The sequence below is a fragment of the Pseudophryne corroboree genome (genome assembly GCF_028390025.1).
Source record: "Pseudophryne corroboree isolate aPseCor3 chromosome 7 unlocalized genomic scaffold, aPseCor3.hap2 SUPER_7_unloc_5, whole genome shotgun sequence".
NCBI lineage: Eukaryota > Metazoa > Chordata > Amphibia > Anura > Myobatrachidae > Pseudophryne > Pseudophryne corroboree.
In genome coordinates, this window is record NW_026967614.1 from 281,050 (window position 1) to 287,697 (window position 6,648).

The following is a 6,648-nucleotide window of genomic DNA, read 5'->3' on the forward strand; positions in this document are numbered from 1 at the left end:
GTTAGGCCATCATCTACACGGCATAGCCCTGAATTTTCCAATGCGCAGCTCTTTGCAAAAGAGAGATATTGGCAAGGAAAAGCTGTCTTGTACCTTTGCATTTTTCTCCCAAACGAAGGACACTAGAAAGAAAATTTTAAAGCCTCCTGTTAGGCCATCATCTACACGGCATAGCCCTGAATTTTCCAATGCGCAGCTCTTTGCAAAAGAGAGATATTGGCAAGGAAAAGCTGTCTTGTACCTTTGCATTTTTCTCCCAAACGAAGGACACTAGAAAGAAAATTTTAAAGCCTCCTGTTAGGCCATCATCTACACGGCATAGCCCTGAATTTTCCAATGCGCAGCTCTTTGCAAAAGAGAGATATTGGCAAGGAAAAGCTGTCTTGTACCTTTGCATTTTTCTCCCAAACGAAGGACACTAGAAAGAAAATTTTAAAGCCTCCTGTTAGGCCATCATCTACACGGCATAGCCCTGAATTTTCCAATGCGCAGCTCTTTGCAAAAGAGAGATATTAGCAAGGAAAAACTGTCTTGTACCTTTGCATTTTTCTCCCAAACGAAGGACACTAGAAAGAAAATTTTAAAGCCTCCTGTTAGGCCATCATCTACACGGCATAGCCCTGAATTTTCCAATGCGCAGCTCTTTGCAAAAGAGAGATATTGGCAAGGATAAGCTGTCTTGTACCTTTGCATTTTTCTCCCAAACGAAGGACACTAGAAAGAAAATTTTAAAGCCTCCTGTTAGGCCATCATCTACACGGCATAGCCCTGAATTTTCCAATGCGCAGCTCTTTGCAAAAGAGAGATATTGGCAAGGAAAAGCTGTCTTGTACCTTTGCATTTTTCTCCCAAACGAAGGACACTAGAATTTTTTTTTTAAAGCCTCCTGTTAGGCCATCATCTACACGGCATATCCCTGAATTTTCCAATGCGCAGCTCTTTGCAAAAGAGAGATATTGGCAAGGATAAGCTGTCTTGTACCTTTGCATTTTTCTCCCAAACGAAGGACACTAGAAAGAAAATTTTAAAGCCTCCTGTTAGGCCATCATCTACACGGCATAGCCCTGAATTTTCCAATGCGCAGCTCTTTGCAAAAGAGAGATATTGGCAAGGAAAAGCTGTCTTGTACCTTTGCATTTTTCTCCCAAACGCAGGACACTAGAAAGAAAATTTTAAAGCCTCCTGTTAGGCCATCATCTACACGGCATAGCCCTGAATTTTCCAATGCGCAGCTCTTTGCAAAAGAGAGATATTGGCAAGGATAAGCTGTCTTGTACCTTTGCATTTTTCTCCCAAACGAAGGACACTAGAAAGAAAATTTTAAAGCCTCCTGTTAGGCCATCATCTACACGGCATAGCCCTGAATTTTCCAATGCGCAGCTCTTTGCAAAAGAGAGATATTGGCAAGGATAAGCTGTCTTGTACCTTTGCATTTTTCTCCCAAACGAAGGACACTAGAAATAAAATTGTAAAGCCTCCTGTTAGGCCATCATCTACACGGCATAGCCCTGAATTTTCCAATGCGCAGCTCTTTGCAAAAGAGCGATATTGGCAAGGAAAAGCTGTCTTGTACCTTTGCGTTTTTCTCCCAAACGAAGGACACTAGAAAGAAAATTTTAAAGCCTCCTGTTAGGCCATCATCTACACGGCATAGCCCTGAATTTTCCAATGCGCAGCTCTTTGCAAAAGAGAGATATTGGCAAGGAAAAGCTGTCTTGTACCTTTGCATTTTTCTCCCAAACGAAGGACACTAGAAAGAAAATTTTAAAGCCTCCTGTTAGGCCATCATCTACACGGCATAGCCCTGAATTTTCCAATGCGCAGCTCTTTGCAAAAGAGAGATATTGGCAAGGAAAAGCTGTCTTGTACCTTTGCATTTTTCTCCCAAACGAAGGACACTAGAATTTTTTTTTTAAAGCCTCCTGTTAGGCCATCATCTACACGGCATAGCCCTGAATTTTCCAATGCGCAGCTCTTTGCAAAAGAGAGATATTGGCAAGGATAAGCTGTCTTGTACCTTTGCAGTTTTCTCCCAAACGAAGGACACTAGAAAGAAAATTTTAAAGCCTCCTGTTAGGCCATCATCTACACGGCATAGCCCTGAATTTTCCAATGCGCAGCTCTTTGCAAAAGAGAGATATTGGCAAGGAAAAGCTGTCTTGTACCTTTGCATTTTTCTCCCAAACGAAGGACACTAGAAAGAAAATTTTAAAGCCTCCTGTTAGGCCATCATCTACACGGCATAGCCCTGAATTTTCCAATGCGCAGCTCTTTGCAAAAGAGAGATATTGGCAAGGAAAAACTGTCTTGTACCTTTGCATTTTTCTCCCAAACGAAGGACACTAGAAAGAAAATTTTAAAGCCTCCTGTTAGGCCATCATCTACACGGCATAGCCCTGAATTTTCCAATGCGCAGCTCTTTGCAAAAGAGAGATATTGGCAAGGATAAGCTGTCTTGTACCTTTGCATTTTTCTCCCAAACGAAGGACACTAGAAAGAAAATTTTAAAGCCTCCTGTTAGGCCATCATCTACACGGCATAGCCCTGAATTTTCCAATGCGCAGCTCTTTGCAAAAGAGATATATTGGCAAGGAAAAGCTGTCTTGTACCTTTGCATTTTTCTCCCAAACGAAGGACACTAGAAATAAAATTTTAAAGCCTCCTGTTAGGCCATCATCTACACGGCATAGCCCTGAATTTTCCAATGCGCAGCTCTTTGCAAAAGAGAGATATTGGCAAGGAAAAGCTGTCATGTACCTTTGCATTTTTCTCCCAAACGAAGGACACTAGAAAGAAAATTTTAAAGCCTCCTGTTAGGCCATCATCTACACGGTATAGCCCATAATTTTCCAATGCGCAGCTCTTTGCAAAAGAGAGATATTGGCAAGGAAAAGCTGTCTTGTACCTTTGCATTTTTCTCCCAAACGAAGGACACTAGAAAGAAAATTTTAAAGCCTCCTGTTAGGCCATCATCTACACGGCATAGCCCTGAATTTTCCAATGCGCAGCTCTTTGCAAAAGAGAGATATTGGCAAGGAAAAGCTGTCTTGTACCTTTGCATTTTTCTCCCAAACGAAGGACACTAGAAAAAATTTTTTAAAGCCTCCTGTTAGGCCATCATCTACACGGCATAGCCCTGAATTTTCCAATGCGCAGCTCTTTGCAAAAGAGAGATATTGGCAAGGATAAGCTGTCTTGTACCTTTGCATTTTTCTCCCAAACGAAGGACACTAGAAATAAAATTGTAAAGCCTCCTGTTAGGCCATCATCTACACGGCATAGCCCTGAATTTTCCAATGCGCAGCTCTTTGCAAAAGAGAGATATTGGCAAGGAAAAGCTGTCTTGTACCTTTGCGTTTTTCTCCCAAACGAAGGACACTAGAAAGAAAATTTTAAAGCCTCCTGTTAGGCCATCATCTACACGGCATAGCCCTGCATTTTCCAATGCGCAGCTCTTTGCAAAAGAGAGATATTGGCAAGGAAAAGCTGTCTTGTACCTTTGCATTTTTCTCCCAAACGAAGGACACTAGAAAGAAAATTTTAAAGCCTCCTGTTAGGCCATCATCTACACGGCATAGCCCTGAATTTTCCAATGCGCAGCTCTTTGCAAAAGAGAGATATTGGCAAGGAAAAGCTGTCTTGTACCTTTGCATTTTTCTCCCAAACGAAGGACACTAGAATTTTTTTTTTAAAGCCTCCTGTTAGGCCATCATCTACACGGCATAGCCCTGAATTTTCCAATGCGCAGCTCTTTGCAAAAGAGAGATATTGGCAAGGATAAGCTGTCTTGTACCTTTGCATTTTTCTCCCAAACGAAGGACACTAGAAAGAAAATTTTAAAGCCTCCTGTTAGGCCATCATCTACACGGCATAGCCCTGAATTTTCCAATGCGCAGCTCTTTGCAAAAGAGAGATATTGGCAAGGAAAAGCTGTCTTGTACCTTTGCATTTTTCTCCCAAACGAAGGACACTAGAAAGAAAATTTTAAAGCCTCCTGTTAGGCCATCATCTACACGGCATAGCCCTGAATTTTCCAATGCGCAGCTCTTTGCAAAAGAGAGATATTGGCAAGGAAAAACTGTCTTGTACCTTTGCATTTTTCTCCCAAACGAAGGACACTAGAAAGAAAAATTTAAAGCCTCCTGTTAGGCCATCATCTACACGGCATAGACCTGAATTTTCCAATGCGCAGCTCTTTGCAAAAGAGAGATATTGGCAAGGAAAAGCTGTCTTGTACCTTTGCATTTTTCTCCCAAACGAAGGACACTAGAAAGAAAATTTTAAAGCCTCCTGTTAGGCCATCATCTACACGGCATAGCCCTGAATTTTCCAATGCGCAGCTCTTTGCAAAAGAGAGATATTGGCAAGGAAAAACTGTCTTGTACCTTTGCATTTTTCTCCCAAACGAAGGACACTAGAAAGAAAATTTTAAAGCCTCCTGTTAGGCCATCATCTACACGGCATAGCCCTGAATTTTCCAATGCACAGCTCTTTGCAAAAGAGAGATATTGGCAAGGAAAAGCTGTCTTGTACCTTTGCATTTTTCTCCCAAACGAAGGACACTAGAACATTTTTTTTAAAGCCTCCTGTTAGGCCATCATCTACACGGCATAGCCCTGAATTTTCCAATGCGCAGCTCTTTGCAAAAGAGAGATATTGGCAAGGAAAAGCTGTCTTGTACCTTTGCATTTTTCTCCCAAACGAAGGACACTAGAAAGAAAATTTTAAAGCCTCCTGTTAGGCCATCATCTACACGGCATAGCCCTGAATTTTCCAATGCGCAGCTCTTTGCAAAAGAGAGATATTGGCAAGGAAAAGCTGTCTTGTACCTTTGCATTTTTCTCCCAAACGAAGGACACTAGAAATAAAATTTTAAAGCCTCCTGTTAGGCCATCATCTACACGGCATAGCCCTGAATTTTCCAATGCGCAGCTCTTTGCAAAAGAGAGATATTGGCAAGGAAAAGCTGTCTTGTACCTTTGCATTTTTCTCCCAAACGAAGGAAACTAGAAAGAAAATTTTAAAGCCTCCTGTTAGGCCATCATCTACACGGCATAGCCCTGAATTTTCCAATGCGCAGCTCTTTGTAAAAGAGAGATATTGGCAAGGAAAAACTGTCTTGTACCATTGGATTTTTCTCCCAAACGAAGGACACTAGAATGAAAATTTTAAAGCCTCCTGTTAGTGCTTCATCTACATGGTATAGCCCTGAATTTTCCAATGCGTAGCTCTTTGCAAAAGAGAGATATTGGCAATGAAAAGCTGTCTTGTACCTTTGCATTTTTCTCCCAAACGAAGGACACTAGAAAGAAAATTTTAAAGCCTCCTGTTAGGCCATCATCTACACGGCATAGCCCTGAATTTTCCAATGCGCAGCTCTTTGCAAAAGATAGATATTGGCAAGGAAAAGCTGTCTTGTACCTTTGCATTTTTCTCCCAAACGAAGGACACTAGAAAGAAAATTTTAAAGCCTCCTGTTAGGCCATCATCTACACGGCATAGCCCTGAATTTTCCAATGCGCAGCTCTTTGCAAAAGAGAGATATTGGCAAGGAAAAGCTGTCTTGTACCTTTGCATTTTTCTCCCAAACGAAGGACACTAGAAAGAAAATTTTAAAGCCTCCTGTTAGGCCATCATCTACACGGCATAGCCCTGAATTTTCCAATGCGCAGCTCTTTGCAAAAGAGAGATATTGGCAAGGAAAAGCTGTCTTGTACCTTTGCATTTTTCTCCCAAACGAAGGACACTAGAAAGAAAATTTTAAAGCCTCCTGTTAGGCCATCATCTACACGGCATAGCCCTGAATTTTCCAATGCGCAGCTCTTTGCAAAAGAGAGATATTAGCAAGGAAAAACTGTCTTGTACCTTTGCATTTTTCTCCCAAACGAAGGACACTAGAAAGAAAATTTTAAAGCCTCCTGTTAGGCCATCATCTACACGGCATAGCCCTGAATTTTCCAATGCGCAGCTCTTTGCAAAAGAGAGATATTGGCAAGGATAAGCTGTCTTGTACCTTTGCATTTTTCTCCCAAACGAAGGACACTAGAAAGAAAATTTTAAAGCCTCCTGTTAGGCCATCATCTACACGGCATAGCCCTGAATTTTCCAATGCGCAGCTCTTTGCAAAAGAGAGATATTGGCAAGGAAAAGCTGTCTTGTACCTTTGCATTTTTCTCCCAAACGAAGGACACTAGAAAGAAAATTTTAAAGCCTCCTGTTAGGCCATCATCTACACGGCATAGCCCTGAATTTTCCAATGCGCAGCTCTTTGCAAAAGAGAGATATTGGCAAGGAAAAGCTGTCTTGTACCTTTGCATTTTTCTCCCAAACGAAGGACACTAGAAAGAAAATTTTAAAGCCTCCTGTTAGGCCATCATCTACACGGCATAGCCCTGAATTTTCCAATGCGCAGCTCTTTGCAAAAGAGAGATATTGGCAAGGAAAAGCTGTCTTGTACCTTTGCATTTTTCTCCCAAACAAAGGACACTAGAACATTTTTTTTAAAGCCTCCTGTTAGGCCATCATCTACACGGCATAGCCCTGAATTTTCCAATGCGCAGCTCTTTGCAAAAGAGAGATATTGGCAAGGAAAAGCTGTCTTGTACCTTTGCATTTTTCTCCCAAACGAAGGACACTAGAAAGAAAATT